Source organism: Cottoperca gobio, chromosome 16 (genome assembly GCF_900634415.1).
Source record: "Cottoperca gobio chromosome 16, fCotGob3.1, whole genome shotgun sequence".
Taxonomy (NCBI): domain Eukaryota; kingdom Metazoa; phylum Chordata; class Actinopteri; order Perciformes; family Bovichtidae; genus Cottoperca; species Cottoperca gobio.
Window position 1 is genome coordinate 25,589,734 of NC_041370.1, and position 19,386 is coordinate 25,609,119.

Below are 19,386 nucleotides of genomic sequence, written 5' to 3' on the forward strand. Positions count from 1 at the left end.
ACTTCTGCAACCTCTGCAGCAATGCTGGAAGCACTCGCACGTCTATTTTTGGAAACCAACCTCTGGATATGACGCTGAGCACGTGGACTCAACTTCTTTGGTCGACCCTGGCGAGGCCTGTTCCGAGTGGAACCTGTCCTGGAAAACCGCTGTATGATCTTAGCCACTGTGCTGCAACTCATTTTCATGGTGTTGGCAATCTTCTTATAGCCAAGGCCATCTTTGTGAAGCGCAATAATCCTTTTTTTCAGCCGCTCAGAGAGTTCCTTGCCATGAGGTGCCATGTTGTCCAGCATTCAGAGAGAATTGTGCCCAAAACACCAAATTTAACAGCCCTGCTTATCATTTACACCTGAATCCTTGTAACACTAACGAGTCACATGACACCAGGGCGGGAAAACAACATCATTGGGCACAATTAGGACATGTTCACTATGGGGTGTACTCACTTTTGTTGCCAGCTGTTTAGACATTAACAGCTGTGTACTGAGTAATTTTCAAAGGACAATAAATCTATACTGTTATTCAAGCAGCACACTGACTACTTTAAGTTATATCAAAGTTTCAGTAGGATAATGTTATCCCCTGAAAGGATATAACAGAATATTTGCAAAAATCTAAAGGGTGTACTCACTTTTGAGATATACTGTAACGTCACGTAACGTCTGCATATCTTATGAAGCACACGTCGGGTATGTCCGGTAATTTTGAACATGCTCAAAACATCAGTGTTCAACAACGCACCCTAGCGTAACACAGTGAGCTCTTAATTATTGAATATTACTTATACCTTACCTTATATCAACGTAAACCATGTATATGTTCATGTATATGACGTATTTGGACTTTGACAAATTTTCGTATGCACCGTGTGACGGTGGACGGAATATGTCCAAGGATGCTAAAGGCCTGTTCTGCTGAACTCTGGGAGCCCCTTCAGTGTATGTTCAACCTGAGCTTGCGGCTGGGGAGGGTCCCAGTTCTCTGGAAGATTTCATGTCTCATCCCTGTCCCCAAAAAGAAACATCCTAGGGAGCCAGAGGACTTTCGGCCGGTTGCACTGACTTCACACATGATGAAGACCATGGAGCTGCTGATGCTCCATCACCTCAGACCCCAGGTCCACCATGCACAAGATCCTCTGCAGTTCGCATACCAGGCGAAGGTGGGCGTGGATGATTCCATCCTCTATCTGTTACACAGGGTTTACTCTCATCTGGACAAGGGGAGTGGCGCAGTGGGAATTATGTTTTTTGATTTCTTTCAGAATTCCAGGAATTCCTCAATTAACTTGTTTTTGATCATCACAAAGTCTTATTTTCATTTTTAAAAATCACTTTTGTATCACTACCCTTCTAATGCGCAACATGGGTCCAAACGGACCCGTATTCGTTTCCTATGTTATTTCATGCATGGCTGAGTGTTTCTTTGCTATATCTTTGGAAATAAATTTATTTAATTATTTAATATTCCAAGTATTCATTAAATATCTTGTTTTTGATGACAACAAATCATTATTTTCATTTTTTCTTTCTTAATTTATGAACTAAAACAGTTTTTGTATTACTACATCAGGTTTACACACATGGGTCATTTTAGACCCGTGTGTGTAAACCTGATGTAGTAATACAAACAAAAAGTAAACCTGCTCCACAGACAGGCTCAATAACTATTTTGTCCCCCTGGCCATAAGACTATACAACTCCTCTCAGTGATGGCCGGGGGATTCCAACATTCCAACAATTCAAACTTTCCAAACATTTCATACACTTCAAACCATTAAACAAAAACAGTGACAATGTTGCAGTGTTGTAAAATTACTTTTGTAATTATTTATAACGGTCTGTATTTTTACATTTGTATTTATAATGTACATCCTTTATCGCTTATTTTAAATTGTGTTTGTACCTAATTTTCACTTTTTAAGGGAGGGGGGGGGGTGTGTAATGTTAAACATTGTATAATGTATAATGTCTTTTAAGCTACTAGATGCCTACATTTCCCTCTGGATAAATAAAGTATCCATCTATCTATCTTGAGGGATACTTTAATGGAAATCGGTGTTTTGCCAGCTACACTACAAAGTTCAAGTGACAATGTTGGTGAGTCTGTGGTTTCTCCTACAATAGCTTTAACGTTCGCGCAAACAAAAAGAGCTATTGCTGTTGCAGATGGAGAGGGATAAATTGGGCCTGGAAAAGGAACGACAGTCTTTGCAAAACGGAAGATTGGAGTTAGAGCAGTACCGGTTAGACCTAATTAAGTCAGGTAATGCTGATACTAAGGATTCAGGTGAATACTGTTTACAAAATTTGAAAAGGTTTGATGTGGTGGGACACTTGCGTATCGTACCGAAGTTTGATGAGAGAGACCCAGACACTTTTTTCTCCCTTTTTGAACATGTTGTCAATGGGAGAGGGTGGCCTGAGGCTGACCAGGTAGTGATGTTGCAATCGATATTGACAGGAAATTCCCAATAAGCTTATTCAGCGCTTAGTGCAGTTGAAAGCCAGAAATATTCTACTGTTGAAGATGTTGTTTTGAAAGCTTATGAGTTGGTAACAGAGGCCTATCGGTTAGGTCTGGGTGGAAGTCTGATGAGCAGTCACGTGTTGAATTTGCAAGAGATTTAATTAAACATTTCAATAGGTTGTGTTCGGCGTTGGAAGTTACTACTTTTAAAGATGTGGGTGATCTGATTGTGCTAGAGCAGTTTAAAGAGTGTATTCCATCTGAGGTTGCCACTCGTATTGCTGAGCGTGGAGTAGAGACTGCCTCTAAAGCTGCTACCATGGCAGATGAGTATGTGTTGGCACATAAAGGAAAGTTTGGAAAACACTGTGGGGTAGATAATGCTACTGCTAAAGCTGTTGGTCACTCTGCAAAACTTTCTTGGTCTGAGTCCACAAAGATGAATCCTGGTCCGCGTTCATCTCGTTTTGATTATGCCTGTAACTATTGCCATGAGAGGGGACATTGGAAAGCAGAGTGTCCTCTACTGGAAAGTAGGATAAATTGCATGGGTGGTAGATATATTAGACCAATTGCGCTCAGTGCTCCAGTTAGGAAAATTCCAATTGTTTCGGAGGAGGTGCTTGATTCAGTTAAATCTGAAACTGGAAAATATTCTGGTTTTGTAGCTTTGTGTCAGATGGGGTTGTATCTCTCACTGGATGGTGAGGTCCACATTGGGGTCCGGCCTGCCTTGCCTATCGATGGGATAGATATGATTCTGGGAATTGATTTGGCTGGTAACCGGGTTTGGGCTGATGGTCAGGATGGCTCCCCATCTGTTAAGTCTACTCCTTTGTTAAAAGAACCAGATACAGTATATCTCAAAAGTGAGTACACCCTTTAGATTTTTGCAAATATTCTGTTATATCCTTTCAGGGGATAACATTATCCTACTGAAACTTTGATATAACTTAAAGTAGTCAGTGTGCTGCTTGAATAACAGTATAGATTTATTGTCCTTTGAAAATTACTCAGTACACAGCTGTTAATGTCTAAACAGCTGGCAACAAAAGTGAGTACACCCCATAGTGAACATGTCCTAATTGTGCCCAATGATGTTGTTTTCCCGCCCTGGTGTCATGTGACTCGTTAGTGTTACAAGGATTCAGGTGTAAATGATAAGCAGGGCTGTTAAATTTGGTGTTTTGGGCACAATTCTCTCTGAATGCTGGACAACATGGCACCTCATGGCAAGGAACTCTCTGAGCGGCTGAAAAAAAGGATTATTGCGCTTCACAAAGATGGCCTTGGCTATAAGAAGATTGCCAACACCATGAAAATGAGTTGCAGCACAGTGGCTAAGATCATACAGCGGTTTTCCAGGACAGGTTCCACTCGGAACAGGCCTCGCCAGGGTCGACCAAAGAAGTTGAGTCCACGTGCTCAGCGTCATATCCAGAGGTTGGTTTCCAAAAATAGACGTGCGAGTGCTTACAGCATTGCTGCAGAGGTTGCAGAAGTGGGATGTCAGCCTGTCAGTGCCCAGACCATACGCCGCACACTGCATCAAATCGGTTTGTATGGCCGTCGCCCCAGACAGAAGCCCCTTCTGAAACCGATGCATAAGAAAGCCCGCAAACAGTTTGCTGAAGACAATGAATCCAAGAACATGAGTTACTGGAACCATGTCCTGTGGTCTGATGAGACCAAAATAAACCTGTTTGGGTCAGATGGTGTCCGGCGTGTGTGGCGGCACCCTGGTGAGGAGTACCAAGACAAATGTGTTTTGCCTACAGTCAAGCATGGTGGTGGCAGCATCATGGTCTGGGGCTGCATGAGTGCTGCCGGCACTGGGGAGCTGCATTTCATTGAGGGACACATGAATTCCAATATATACTGTGACATCCTGCAGCAGAGCATGATCCCCTCTCTTCGGAAACTGGGCCGTAGGGCAGTTTTCCAACATGATAATGACCCTAAACACACCTCCAAGATGACAACGGCCTTGCTGAAGAAGCTGAAGGTTAAGGTGATGGACTGGCCAAGTATGTCTCCAGACCTAAACCCAATTGAGCACATGTGGGGCATCCTCAAGAGGAAGGTGGAGGAGTGCAAGGTGTCCAACATCCGTGCGCTCCGTGATGTCGTCGTGGAGGAGTGGAAGAAGATTCCAGAAGCAACCTGTGCAGCTCTGGTGAATTCCATGCCCAGGAGGGTTAAAGCAGTGCTAGATAACAATGGTGGTCACACAAAATATTGACACTTTGGGCACAATTTAGACATGTTCACTATGGGGTGTACTCACTTTTGTTGCCAGCTGTTTAGACATTAACAGCTGTGTACTGAGTAATTTTCAAAGGACAATAAATCTATACTGTTATTCAAGCAGCACACTGACTACTTTAAGTTATATCAAAGTTTCAGTAGGATAATGTTATCCCCTGAAAGGATATAACAGAATATTTGCAAAAATCTAAAGGGTGTACTCACTTTTGAGATATACTGTAAGTGTAAACAGGACTTCTCTGAGGTCTTCACAGTTTGTGCTGTGACACGGGCAATGACTAGCGCTAAGTCAGATTCTTCAGTTGAGGAGGAAGAGTGTGATTTAGAAAGAGAGTTACATGTACCTGAATCTCTTCCCATCTCACAGCAGGAGCTTAGTGGTGAACAGCGAGCTGACGCTGCTTTGAGTGAGCTGTTTGACCAGGTGCGGCGTAGCAATGACGCTAAAAGTGCAGCTTTTGGGTATTTCCTGCAGAGTGAGGTGCCCAAGGGTTTTGATTGTGTGGGTGATCCGGTAGTTCAAATAGTGGTGCCAACTAAGTATCGAAATACAGTTTTGAAATGTTCGCATGATCAGACAGGGCATTTGGGAGTTGAGAAAACGTACTGTCACATTTTGCGTTACTTCTTTTGGCCTCATCTTAAGCGTGATGTGGCAGCTTACATTAAGACTTGCCATACATGCCAAGTAACAGGTAAACCAAATCAGTCTATTAAGAAGACTGATTCAAACAGTTTGTCAGTTTTCTCCCCGAAGATCATTCAGAGTGACCAAGGGTCAAACATTTCATCACATTTGTTTTCTCAAGTTATTAAGCAACTTAACATCAAGCATAACCAAGCATCTGCTTATCATGCACAAAACCAAGGTGCTCTAGAACGATTTCATCAAACTCTCAAGTCGTTGTTGCGAGCATATAGCACAGAGATGAACAGGGACTGCGAGGAAGGTTTGCCATGGTTGCTTTTAGCTGCCAGGGAGGTGTGTCAAGAGAGTACTGGGTTCAGTCCTAATGACCTCGTCTTTGGTCACAAGGTGCGTGGACCTTTGGCAGTACTTTGTGATGAGTGGGTTACAGATGAACCCCCTCCTAACTTGATAGATTATGTGAATGGTTTCCGACACAGGCTATATATGGCTGGTGAACTGGCAAAACAAAACTAGAAAAATCTCAGGCTAGGATGAAGTATTGGTATGACCAGCGCTCTGAGACACAGCAGTTTAGTGAGGGTGACCAAGTACTAGCTTTGTTGCCGATGGTGGGATCGCCATTCCAAGCAAAGTTTCTCGGTCCATATACTGTAGTGCGTTAGCTGTCAGAACAAAACTATCTAATTGTCCATGCCAGACCGCAGGAAAACAAACCACAAACTTTGCCACATAAATTTGTTGAAACCATATTATGTTCATGTATCATCTCAGGTTAAATCTGAGTTCTCAGATTCCTCCTCCTCAGAAGCGTGTCCTGTTTTGACTGTTGGTACAGTGGCACAGACAACATTTAGTGGGGAGGAAGATGTGACAGCGCCTGATGATGCTTTACTGCGGGGGCGTTTGAAGAACTCTGAATCACTTCAGAACTTAGATAGTTTGTTGGCTCACTTGACTGTGGAAAAGCGTGCTGAGTTGGTGGAACTGTTGAGAAGTCATCCATCCCTATTTGCGGACACGCCTTCAAAAACACATCTGATTGAGCATGATATTGATGTAGGCGAAGCAAAACCAATTTGTTGTCAACAAAATATTTCTTCAAGCGCACTAATCATTCTGTCCACACAGGAGAAAAGCAACTTTGTTTTGTAGATTGCTGATGTGGACATATCTGTACTGGAACCCACTGTTGTCTCTAACACAAAGTCATCTAGGCTACACTTTTTATGACGTTTTGGTTCTGGCTCTGGGATGTTGTGGCTGTGGCATACGGCCTTGGCTCTATCAGCTGCAAACTCATCTGTGCGTTTTCCCCTCAGGGTGTCATGCACATCTTGCTTAGCAATAAATGCTTCTGCTAGATCTACTGTCTCCTTCTGAAGGAACTTATGAAGTGCTGGAGTGACAGAGAGGAGTGCCTGAAATATCACTAGTGCATAGATTGTTGTAAACTTGCACAGCTTGGCTCTTAGACCAACAGCCATTGGGGATCCAACGGCAGAGAGGCATTTTCAAGAACTGCAGGTAATACATCTAGAACTGCATTGATTGAACGCAGTTGACATGCCCAGCGAGTGTTCGAAAGTTTCACTAGCTCAACTGATGTTAGTCCAAGCCTGGACTGAGCTTCTTTGAACCTGTGATGATGGACAAGTGACGTGCTAATAAAAAAATACACACACTCTAAGAGATTGAAGAGCTCCACTGCCTCTGGAATAGCAGTGCAAGTGTGGCACAATACTAGGATTAAGTCGTGAGCATAACAATGCACATAGATAGCCTGAGGGAGGAGGTTTCTAAAATGTGCTTGGACCCCTCCAGTTGACCCACTCATAACAGCGGCACCGTCGTATGTTTGTGCTACACACATAAGCTCTGTGAGACCATTGTTGTGGATGCTGCTGCAGCTCTTTTGTTATGGACAGGGTATCAAATGACTTTATCTCTATAAAGTGCTATGAAACGTTCTTTCACTTCCCCCTCCGAGACATACCTAACACAGTGTGCATTCCTTGCCTCATCTGCCATGATGGCGTACATTGTGGACTTTGTCATCTCAGATACAATGACATTGGTAACTTCATGAGCACAAGACACAATCATTTCATTATGGGATTGTGATGAGACATAGGAAGCATTTGATGGAGCATTTTATTATTGAAGGAAAGTATCGAACACTTTCAAAAGTTCCATGCAAGCCACAAAGTTGCCTCTATTTGCGCTGACTTCACTTTCATCATGGTTTGGTCGAATTCCGTCTCTGGATCACCATGGTTTCCCTCAGCCTCAAGTTGTATTGTCCCTGGATTTTCTTTCTCTCCCTGACTTGAGCAGTTTGCCTGATTACTATGTTCTGCCTCCCCTTCTGCATCCATCCATCCATCCATCGTCTACCGCTTATCCGGGATCGGGTCGCGGGGGCAGCAGCTCCAGTAAGGAACCCCAATCTTCCCTTCTCCGGGCCACATCCTCCAGCTCCGACTGGGGGATCCTGAGGCGTTGCCAGGCCAGAGAGGAGATATAATCTCTCCACCGAGTCCTGGGTCTTCCCGGGGTCTCCTCCCAGCTGGACGTGCCTGGAACACCTCCCTAGGGAGGCGCCCAGGTGGCATCCTTACTAGATGCCCGAACCACCTCAACTGGCTCCTTTCAACGTAAAGGAGCAGCGGCTCTACTCCGAGTCTCTCACGGATGGCTGAGCTTCTCACCCTATCTCTAAGGGAGACGCAAGCCACCCGTCTGAGAAAACCCATTTCGGCCGCTTGTACCCGTGATCTCGTTCTTTTGGACACGACCCAGCCTTCATGACCATAGGTGAGGGTAGGAACGAAGATCGACCGGTATATTGAGAGCTTTGCCTTCTGGCTCAGCTCTCTTTTCATCACAACGGTGCGGTAAAGTCAAATCAAATCAAATCAAATCAAATTTATTTGTATAGCCCAATATCACAAATTATACATTTGTCTCAGTGTGCTTTACAGACTGTACAGGTTACGACATCCTCTGTCCTTAGACCCTCACATCGCACAAGGAAAAACTTCCTAAAAGAAACCCCAAAATTAAAAGGGAAAAAATGGAAGAAACCTCAGGGAGAGCAACTGAGGAGGGATCCCTCTCCCAGGACGGACAGACGTGCAATAGATGTTGTGTGTACAGGATAAACAACATAGTACAAATACAACATTTGACAGAAATTATGTTGTGTTGGAAAAAAAAGAAATAGAAAGTTTGGATGAATCCAGGAAAATGTCAATAAGGCTTCCCGGTGTCCAGCAGGACCAGGTCAGCAGGCGCTGTCACGATTCATGATCCTGACGTAAACTTTATCAGTGGCAACCTGCCACATGAGAGACAGACACTCCGGGGATGATACCCCGGATGGTGAGTTAGTAACATACATTTACATAAATGCATACAGATAGAGAGGGAGAAGAAGAGAGAGGGAGAGAAGGAAGAGAGCAGGGAGGTGTCCCCCGGCAGTCTAAGCCTATAGCAGCATAACTAGGGGCTGATCCAGGGCAAACCTGAGCAAGCCCTAACTATAAGCTTTATCAAAAAGGAAAGTCTTTAGCCTACTCTTAAATGTGGAGAGTGTGTCTGCCTCCCGAACACAAATTGGAAGCTGGTTCCACTGGAGAGGAGCTTGATAGCTGAAGGCTCTGGCTCCCATTGTACTCTTAGAGACTCTAGGAACCACAAGTAACCCTGCAGTCTGGGAGCGTAATGCTCTAGTTGGTTTATAAGGTACTATGAGATCTTTAAGATATGCTGGAGCCTGACCTTTAATTGATTTGTAAGTCAGGAGAAGGATTTTGAATTCTATTCTGTATTTTACCGGGAGCCAGTGCAGAGCAGCTAATACAGGAGTAATATGATCCCGTTTCCTTGTTCTAGTCAATACACGTGCCGCTGCATTTTGAATCAACTGAAGAGTCTTAAGCGACTTTTTGGGACAACCTGATAACAATGAGTTGCAGTAATCCAGCCTTGAAGTAACAAATGCATGGACTAGTTTTTCTGCATCATTTTGAGACAGGATGTGTCTTATTTTTGCAATGTTACGTAGATGAAAGAAGGCAGTCCTTGAGATTTGTTTTATGTGGGAGTTAAACGACAGATCTTGATCAAAGATGACGCCAAGATTCCTTACAGTGGTGCTGGAGGCCAAGTTAATGCCATCCAGAGCTTCTATGTCATTAGAAAATGCGTTTCGGAGGCGTTTAGGACCAAGTATAATAACTTCAGTTTTGTCTGTGTTTAACATCAAAAAGTTGCTAGACATCCAAGTTTTTATGTCCTTAGGGCATGCTTGAAGTTTAGCCAATTGATTGGTTTCATCTGGTTTAATTGATAGATATAATTGGGTATCATCCGCATAACAATGAAAGTTTATAGAGTGGTTCCTTATAATATTGCCCAAAGGAAGCATATATAAGGTGAATAGAATCGGTCCAAGTACAGAACCCTGCGGAACTCCAAGACTGACTTTGGCTGTCATGGAGGATTTATCGTTAACAAGTACAAATTGAGATCGCTCAGATAAATAGGACTTGAACCAGCTTAGTGCGGTTCCTTTTATGCCAACACAATGTTCCAGTCTCTGTAGTAGAATGTCATGATCAACAGTGTCGAAAGCAGCACTGAGGTCTAACAAGACAAGAACAGAGATAAGTCCTTTGTCTGATGCCAATAGAAGGTCATTGGTAACTTTCACCAGTGCCGTCTCTGTGCTATGATGAACTCTAAATCCAGATTGAAAAACCTCAAATAAACTATTATTATGTAAAAAATCACACTACTGTTTTGCAACTGCTTTCTCAAGGATTTTAGCGAGAAAGGGTAGATTAGATATCGGCCTATAGTTGGCTAAAACCTCTGGATCAAGACTTTTTAAGAAGTGGTTTTATTACAGCTACTTTAAAGGATTTTGGTACGTAGCCAGATAATAGAGACAGGTTGATCATATTTAATAACGAAGTGTTAATTAAGGGTAAAACTTCTTTAAACAGTTTAGTTGGAATCGGGTCCAAAAGACAGGTTGATGGTTTAGACGATGAGATTGTTGAAGTTAGTTGGTTAAGGTTGATTGGAGTAAAACAGTCTAGATATATTTCAGGAGTTACAGATGTTTTTAAAATTCCAACAGTTGAAGTTAAGTCATTACCAATTGAGGTCAGGAGGAGATTAATTTTGTCTCTAATAATTATAATTTTATCGTTAAAGAAACTCATAAAGTCGTCACTACTGAGAGATATAGGAACAGAAGGCTCTGTAGAGCTGTGGCTCTCTGTCAGCCTGGCTACAGTGCTGAAAAGAAACCTGGGGTTGTTCTTATTTTCTTCTATTAAGGAAGAGTAATAAGCTGCTCTGGCATTACGGAGAGCCTTCTTATACGTTTTAAGATGATCTAACCAGACTAAACGAAATTCTTCCAATTTAGTGGAACGCCATTTACTTTCAAGATTTCTCGACTTTTGTTTTAGTTTGCGGATTTGTAAATTAAGCCATGGAGCTTTCTTTTTCTGTTTTATGATCTTCTTCTTTAGAGGAGCGACAGAGTCGAGTGTTATTCGCAGTGAGGCTGCAGCGCTATCAACAAGATGATTAATTTGGGAGGGACTAAAGTTAGCATTGGAGTCCTCCATTATATTGATATTGAGTTCTGGTATTGAATTAAGTGCTGATGGAATCACTTCCTTAAATTTAGTCACAGCACTTTCAGATAAACATCGAGCGTAGGATATTTTGCCTACTGGCTTGTAGTCCAGTAACAGGACTTCAAAAGTTATTAAAAAATGGTCTGATAAGAGGATTATGTGGACACACTGATAAACTTTCAATTTCAACACCATATCCCAGAACAAGGTCCAGAGTGTGGTTTAAACAGTGAGTTGGTTCATGTACATTTTGACTGAACCCAATTGAATCTAATATTGAGATAAATGCATTATTAAGGCTGTCACTATCAACATCCACATGAATATTAAAGTCACCTACAATAATTACTTTATCTGTTTTAAGGACTAAATTTGATAAAAATTCTGAGAATTCAGATAGAAATTCAGAATACGGACCAGGAGCGCGGTACACAGTAACAAATAAAACTGGCTTTATTGTTTTCCATGTTGGGTTTGAGAGCGTAAGAACAAGGCTTTCAAAAGAGTTATATTTTAGTTTAGGCTTAGGATTGATCAAGAGGTTTGAGTCAAATATGGCCGCAACTCCACCTCCTCGGCCAGTACCTCGAGGAATGTGAGTATTAATATGACCAAAGTGACTGTAATACCGCCCCCGCTGCTCCGATTCTCCGGCCAATCTCTCGCTCCATTGTCCCCTCACTCGCGAACAAGACCCCGAGGTACTTGAACTCCTTCACTTGGGGTAATGGCTCATTCCCTACACGGAGTAGGCAATCCACTGGTTTCCTGCTGAGAGCCATGGCCTCAGATTTGGAGGTGCTGATCCTCATCCCAACCGCTTCACACTCGGCTGCGAACCGATCCAGTGACTGTTGAAGGTCACAGACCGATGATGCCATAAGGACCACATCATCTGCAAAGAGCAGCGATGAGATCCTCAGGTCACAGAACTGCAACCCCTCTCCTCCACGACTACGCCTCGATATCCTATCCATGAAAATCACGAACAGGATTGGTGGTAAAGCGCAGCCCTGGCGGAGGCCAACATTCACTGGAAACGAGTCCGACTTACTGCCGAGTATCCGGACACAACTCTCGCTTTGGGCGTACAGGGATTGGATGGCCCTCAAAAGTGACCCCCTCACCCCATACTCCCGCAGCACCTCCCACAGTATCACCCGGGGGACCCGGTCATACGCCTTCTCCAGATCCACAAAACACATGTAGACCGGATGGGCGTACTCCCAGGCCCCCTCCAGGATCCTTGCGAGAGTGAAGAGTTGGTCCGTTGTTCCACGACCAGGACGGAATCCGCATTGTTCCTCTTCAATCAGAGGTTCGACTACCGGCCGAACCCTCCTTTCCAGTACCTTGGAGTAGACTTTACCAGGGAGGCTGAGAAGTGTGATACCCCTGTAGTTGGCACACACTCTCTGGTCCCCCTTTTTAAATAGGGGAACCACCACCCCGGTCTGCCAACCCCTAGGCACTGTCCCAGACTTCCACGCAATGTTGACGAGGCGTGTCAACCAAGACAGCCCCTCAACACCCAAAGCCTTCAGCATTTCTGGACGGATCTCATCAACCCCTGCGGCTTTGCCACTTTGGAGTTGTTTGACTACCTCAGTGACTTCCATCAGGGAAATTGACGATGATCCCCCATCAGCTTCCAGCTCTGCCTCAACCATAGAGGGCGTGTTAGTCGGATTCAGGAGTTCCTCAAAGTGCTCCTTCCACCGGCCGATAACCTTCTCAGTTGAAGTCAGCAGGGTCCCACCCTTGCTGTACACAGCTTGGATGGTTCCTCGCTTCCCCCCCTGAGGTGCCGGATGGTTTTCCAGAAGCACCTTGGTGCCGACCGAAGGTCCTTCTCCATAGCTTCTGCGAACTTCTCCCACACCCGCTGCTTTGCCTCTGACACGGCAGAAGCTGCCGCCCTTCTAGTCCTTCGATACCCTGCAACTGTTTCCGGAGTCCTCCCGGATAACATAACCCGGAAGGACTCCTTCTTCAGTCGGACGGCTTCCCTGACCACCGGGGTCCACCACGGTGTTCGAGGGTTACCGCCCCTTGAGGCACCTAAGACCTTGAGACCACAGCTCATCACCGCAGCTTCAGCAATAGAGGTTTTGAACATCGCCCACTCAGGTTCAATGCCCCCAACCTCCACAGGGATGGCTGAAAAGCTCCGCCGGAGGTGTGAGTTAAAGATCCCGAGGACAGGGGCTTCCTCCAGACGTTCCCAGTTCACCCGCACTACCCGTTTGGGTTTACCAGGTCTGTCCAGAGTCTTCCCCCAACCCTTGATCCAACTCACCACCAGATGGTGATCAGTCGACAGCTCCGCCCCTCTCTTCACCCGAGTGTCCAAAACATGCGGCCTCAGGTCAGATGATACTATTACAAAATCGATCATTGACCTTTGGCCTAGGGTGCTCTGGTACCACGTGCACTTATGAGCATCCTTATGTTCGAACATGGTGTTTGTTATGGCCATTCCATGGCTAGCACAGAAGTCCAATAACAAACGACCGTTCGGGTTTAGATCATGGAGGCCCTTCCTCCCAATCACGCCTCTCCAGGTGTCTTCATCGTTTCCCACGTGTGCGTTGAAGTCTCCCAGCAAGACTACGGAGTCCCCTACTGGAGCCCCCTGCAGGGCTCCATTCAGGGTCTCCAAGAAGGCCGAATACTCAGAACTGCGGTTTGGGGCATAGGCACAAACAACAGTCAGAGTTTTCCCCCCCATAACCCGAAGGCGTAGGGAGGCGACCCTCTCGTCCACCGGGATAAACTCCAACATAGCGGTGCTCAGCCGGGGGCTAGTGAGTATCCCCACCCCGGCCCGACGCCTCACACCTTGGGCAACTCCGGAGAAGAATAGAGTCCAACCCCTATCCAGGAGTACGGTTCCAGAGCCAAGACTGTGCGTGGAGGTAAGCCCCACCAGATCCAACTGGTAGCGCTCCACCTCCCGCACTAGTTCCGGCTCCTTCCCCCACAGAGAGGTGACGTTCCACGTCCCCAGAGCCAGCCTCTGCTGCCCGGGTCTGGTCCGTCGAGGTCCCTGACCATCACTGCCACCCATGTGACAGCGCACCCGACCCCAGCGGTTTTTCCCATGAGTGGTGGGCCCACAGGATGGATGGATGGGAGGCACCACGTAGCTTCTTCGGGCTGTGCCCGACCGGGCTCCGTGGCAAACCCGGCCACCAGGCGCTCGCTGTCGGGCCCTCCCTCTGGGCCTGGCTCCAGACGGGGGCCCCGGGCTTCTTCCGGGCAGGGTCTCTCCTTTCCTTTCCCTTTCTTTCATGAAGTCGTTCAAAAACGACTTCATGAAAGAAAGGAATGCATGACCCTTTAAAATAAGTTTAAACAGTGATTTCTTAACTGATCGAGAAACTAAAGTAAATTTCCTAACATCCAGACGTCATGTTCTGGTGACATGTATGGTGTGTTCACTGTCACTTAAACAAATGCATTATTCTCTGGAACTTTGTGCTATGTATTTTCATTAATGATTTATTTAGATAGTACTGTGGCTTATTACAGGAATTTAATCCAAAAATTGTTAATTTACTCCTAGACCTGAACTAACCTCTATCACATTTTGTTGGCTCCAAAATCACTTGTTCTTTGCTGCTGCTTCCCTGTGGCAGAGCTGCCACCTTCCCTTAGGACTCTTTGTATATCCATCTGATCAATGAACATTGGCAGATTATGATAGTTAGAATAGCTATTCACCCTTTCCTGCTTACAATTGTTTTCCATAGTGAAAAAACGTTAGCTGTTCTGTAGCTAGCCAGTTACTATTGACTACTGAGAGTACACCAACAAACATAGAATACCTAATGTTACTACACTTTTCCCTTTCCTAGAGTTATTAAAAGTTAAGGAGCTAACACATATCAATAAATTCTTACAATTTCACACGGTACATCTTCTAAAATGTCAACCTCTCGTCTCCAGCATGACAGTCTATGGCGGCACCCTTTTCCCCAGGGACCTAGCGCCACGAGATTACAGTATGAAAGGGAGTTTTGGGGCGATTTGGAAACAATATTTTAAAATATCTGTATAGCGTTAAATTTTCATTTCGGTGGGCTTTAAAACATTTTGGATGGGCTGAAGCCCACTGAAAATAGGCCTAGCTACGCCACTGGCGACCACGTGTCAGGTCAGCTGGACTGCAAGTTCCAATCCATATTGGTTGTTCCAAAGGTCAGCATCATAATATATATATATATATATATATATATATATATATATATATATACATATACATATATACATACACAAATACATACATACATACATACATACATATATATATATATTTATATATATATTATATATAATTCTTGATTATAAAACATATTTTTTGCAGTGTATGTTACTGAACTCTTAACCGAGACTACGCTTGTGCCAAGACAATGTTGATGAGGAACCTTTTGAAGTCCCACTCGGCAGTCGGCGGGAAGAACCAAACAAGAGGGATGCTGTTGTGCTGTATAGAAGCAGATTCAATCACTGAACTGACATTGTGTTTTGTTATTGACTCTAATAAAGTGCTGAATACTTGAATGTAGCACAGATCTTTTGAATGGCACATGATGGCATTCTGTGGTTCTTACCAAGCAAATTCTCACTAGCTGGCGGTATGCCCCATAGCGATACATTCTGTAAAATACAAGATAATACATGTCAATGGTAATCACTTCAACCTTATTTGCTTATTTATCTATTTATTCTGTAACTTTGCCAGAGTGACTATTCGACTCCCCAAAAGCACATAAAAGTTTCTGAGCTCTACACATTTGTGAACACGAGTAACTTATTCATTACGTGGCTGATAACCTGCTTGTTGCGTGTCCCTCTTCAAATACCTTTGGTAGGCTGTCTGCAACACCCAAACATCCAGACAATTTGATTGGAATCCTGGGTGATCTGTTATGCAGGTTATGTTTGCACCATGTCCCTCATATTCATTGAGTTCCTCCATGACATCCTTTTCTTGGCAGCAGCTCTTCAATTGCTTCCATAATTGTACAGTTTTCACATGTACACCTAAATGTACAAAAGAAGAGTGGTTAGCAAATATACAAAATATGCAATATCCAGAAAAAAGGCCAATATTAACGTCATCTTAATTTCATATTATTTATATGCCTGTGTTTCACAACAGGCTCGTAAGCAGCTCATGAGCCTTTTATGCTCGTACGGAGGTCGGATCTATCTAGGAGCAACTTTTTACTCATTTCACGTAATTCTCGTAAAGTTACGACATCGTAACTTCCATGAAAATCTGGTAAGTTTTACGGCTACTATAGGCAGCCGTAAGACTGTCAGTAGGCAGACTATACTTTATAAAACAGCGCTGTTCTCCAGGTCTGTATATACAGCTCGTAATATATGACATTTGACATCAGGCACAACGATATAATCTCAACCGTTGATGTGTCTAAGTTGAGAAATAATTTAATATTTAGCTATCGAGCAATTTGCGGACAACTAGTCGGGTCTTTAACAATTCAAGGAAACCAAGCTATCGAATCGATATAGGATAGCTTGCGATCTATTTACGATTGAGGATAATAAGTGTTATTATGATGTATTTACTATTTATTGGGAAGTTCTATGAATTATAGTCAAATGTATATACCTGTCTGTGTTCTGTTGCCACAGAGGATCTCCGCCAAATCCAGGATCACCGTCACCATCATCCGCATGTTTGCTCCCATCTGTGTCTCCATCTTGAATACTGTCTCTCGAGCTGGTCTGTTTTCATCACGTCAAACTCGCCCGCATGATCTAAATAAATGATACCAGCATTCTCTTCAATAAACTCCTCCTCTTGAAAGTGCAACGAGTGTATTGACGACTCACTGTCACTTGATTCTGTCGAAATATCCAAGCCTTACCTCACTCAGAGTTTGTCAGCCCTGGTATTGAACTCACAACCATCTGGTGTTAAATTTGGGAGCTAAACCACTAGACCATCACCACCCCTGTTGGTGGCCAAATAATAATAATAATAATAATAATAATAATAATAATAATAATAATAATAATAATAATAATAATAATAATTGTGATAAATTAATGATAATTTAATGAAAGCAGAAGCACCCTTCACAATCAGTATGTGTCACTGCATTAGTTTTACATTCAAATAACAAATAACTAGTTTCTTGATATCCCTGCAATTTTTTTTCTGTACTGCCCAGCAGCCAGCATGGAGCATATTTAAATAGTTTACTGGTCAGGTCTCAAGTCTTAAGCTACTAACATGTCAGGCTGGGTCGCGTCCAGAATTTAATTTACAGATAATTGCATGATTATATTGCAATAAATGTTTATCAATGCTTCTAATTTTAGAAGCATCTCCATATGTGTCAATATCAATACAAACATACATCTCCACTGCCATAAGACATACCATCCAGTGTTGTGGTCAGACATTTATTGCTGGAATACATTTGTCACTCTTACACTGTGTGGGTCCCAGCTCAAGTAGAAGACATCAGGGTGGTTCTGCTAGAGTGAAGCTCCCTGCTGTTTCGTTAGCATCAACAGGTAGTCACAGGCCTTTAACTGCTACTGTCTCCTATGAGTGTTCCCCCTTTACTGAATGTCAGAGGCTGTGTACAAGCTTTGACTCATGTGTCTGTGTAGCCTATTGCTTTGAAAAAATATCAAAGTGCTGTGAGCTAGTGAGGGCTATGAAACAGACAGTGAGCCAAACATCAATTTGTATAAATCAATCATCAAATTTCCTCGGGGTCAGGAAAGTTGTCCTCTTTGTGTATCAAAGTAAGAACTAATAAAGCCAGAAGTCACTGCTTTGTGAGAGGGACTTGGTGTAAGGTCAATTACTATGACCTAAAGCCCACCGTAAACCAATTAGACATTAGCACCATGCTGTCAGACTGCTGATGAGGGGTCCATTCAACCACACACAGAGTTAACCTATCAAATGACATAGTACAGTTTTCATTGGGATTGTGCCTATACATACAATACTCTGGTATATTGTATAACAAATGCAATGGGCTAATAGTGTCTTATTAGGTATTATTGTTTACCCTATGAAATACATAGAGGTTTTAAAGCCACATATATAGCATCCAATAAAAGAAACGACTATTATACATTTCTTTGTTATTACATGTGGCCTCTTTTTGGGGAGTTAAGGGTGACTCAAATATTTTTTGATGAGGTTTTGCTTAGAATTGTGCTTACTTCAAATAATAAATAATTGCTTTGGTCCACATGGCCCACATTTTTAACCATGCCAGTATTGTCGATCTAGGGAGGACAATGTTTGTCTGTTGGTTGGTTAGTTGGTTAGTCCTCCTCTTTAGTCCACACTGATGCTATCAGGTACTTAATGGATTGTCATGTTAAAGACATCCAGGGTACCCAGATAATAAATTGTAATAACCTTGTTGATCCCTGACTGTTTATGTAGTTCTACCGTCAGGCCAAAGTTTAAATTTGTTCAATCCCTGCAAAACTAATCACATTTCCATCAGCCTCAGCTGGAATTTCTGTTTTTGCTAACATCCTAAACCAAGACAGTGACTACAGTAGACCTTATACCTAAATCAACCTGACATTGTCTGCCCTCCACCCTTTGACACAGCACCTGGAATTTGCCTAATCGTCCTTTAAGAGTGTCTTTCTGAGTCTTTTTCCCATTTGAAGCTCTAGTCCTGTCTTTCTAGCAGGCGCCTCGCCCTCCTTATCTCATCCTCGATATACTATGTGTCCCATAAATCTACTTTCTTTATGAGCTTGAATTGGGAGACTCACTGTTCACTCACACCCCGCTAATGCTATTATTCAGGCCTTCTCCCAGATGTTTACAGAGGTTTTTTCACACTTAAATTGATTATAATTGAATATTACACATTTATATATATATATATATATATATATATATATATTCAAAATAGAAACCATATACTTAGTAAAATTACAATTATGTACTAATAAAACCTATTACAGGACACACTCTATTAAACCCCATAATAAAACACATACTAATAAAATCTGCCACAACAATGTCTCATTTGCGGGGCAACGACAAAGCGGCACATTGTGGAGAGACTTCGGTACGTGTCACAGAAGCTACCATACTAACTATCCACCTGGCAGCACTGCGGGCAGAACAAGCTGAGATTTAAAGGCAACTATGGACAAGCAGCAGTCTCTCTTCACGAGGCCGGTGAACAAGTCACAGAAAGCAACGGAAGCTTCATTTAGAGCTGCACATTTTAAAATAAAGAACAAGAAATCCTTTTTGGGCGGAGAGGTCTTGAAAGGTGCAATGATGGTTATTGAAAACACTGT